Raw genomic sequence first — 1,318 nt, forward strand, 5'->3', positions numbered from 1 at the left:
CATTGAACGTCCCAGGAGGTCTTCCTCACTAGGATTCACGTCCTTCTCCCCCTTGTAGGTTCGGCCATGATGGTCAAATCAATGGCCTTGCACTCTCTCTTTGGATTTTCTTCTGTATTGCTTGGGAGAGTACTAAGGGGAGTTTCAGTGACCCTTTTACTCAGCTGGCCCACTTGTGCCTCCAAATTTCTAATGGAGGACCTTGTTTCATTCATGAAACTCATAGTGGCCTTAGATAGATCAGAGACTATATTTGCTAAGCTAGATGGATTCTGCTCAGAATTCTCTGTCTGTTGCTGAGTGGATGATGGAAAAGGTTTGCTATTGCTAAACCTGTTTCTTCCACCATTATTAAATCCTTGTTGAGGCTTTTGTTGATCCTTCCATGAGAAATTTGGATGATTTCTCTATGAGGGATTATAGGTGTTTTCGTAGGGTTCACCCATATAATTCACCTCTGCTATTGCAGGGTTCTCAGGATCATAAGCTTCTTCTTCAGAAGATGCCTCTATAGTACTGTTGGATGATTCCTTCAATCCATTCAGACTATGAGAGATCATATTGACTTGCTGAGTCAATATTTTATTCTGAGCCAATATGGCATTCAGAGTATCAATTTCAAGAACTCCCTTTCTCAGTGGCATCCCATTATTCAAAGGATTCCTTTTAGAAGTATACATGAACTGGTTATTTGTAACCATGTCAATGAGTTCCTGAGCTTCTGCAGGCGTTTTCTTTAGGTGAATGGATCCACCTGCAGAATGGTCCAATGACATCTTAGATAATTCAGACAGACCATCATAGAATATATCCAGGATGGTCCATTCTGAAAGCATGTCAGAAGGACACTTTTTGATCAGTTGCTTGTATCTCTCCCAAGCTTCATAGAGGGATTCACCTTCTTTCGGTCTGAAGGTTTGAACATCCACTCTAAGCTTACTAAGATTTTGAGGAGGAAAGAACTTGGCTAAGAAAGTCGTGACCAGCTTATCCCAAGAGTTCAGGCTATCTTTAGGTTGAGAATCCAACCATATTCTAGCTCTATCTCTTACAGCAAACGGGAAAAGCATAAGCCTATAGACCTCGGAGTCAACCCCATTGGTCTTAACAGTATCACAGATCTGCAAGAATTCAGTTAAGAACTGAAAAGGATCTTCTGATGGAAGTCCATGAAACTTGCAGTTCTGTTGCATCAGAGAAACTAATTGAGGCTTTAGCTCAAAATTGTTTGCTCCAATGGCAGGGATTGAGATGCTTCTTCTATGTAAGTTGGAATTTGTTGCAGTGAAGTCACCAAGCATCTTTCTTGCATTGTTAT

The 1,318-nt window shown here is 41.0% G+C and overlaps 1 non-coding gene across 1 annotated transcript; it reads left to right on the forward strand.

Annotated features, from left to right (window-relative positions):
* The first annotated feature begins 830 nt into the window (after positions 1 to 830).
* LOC148577451 (small nucleolar RNA R71) lies at positions 831 to 938 on the forward strand. Its single transcript, XR_015904308.1, has one exon. It is a non-coding gene; the product is annotated as a small nucleolar RNA R71 (small nucleolar RNA).
* The last annotated feature ends 380 nt before the right edge of the window (positions 939 to 1,318 follow it).

Source organism: Arachis ipaensis, chromosome B1 (genome assembly GCF_059453495.1).
Source record: "Arachis ipaensis isolate K30076 ecotype BB chromosome B1, ASM5945349v1, whole genome shotgun sequence".
NCBI classification, from domain to species: domain Eukaryota; kingdom Viridiplantae; phylum Streptophyta; class Magnoliopsida; order Fabales; family Fabaceae; genus Arachis; species Arachis ipaensis.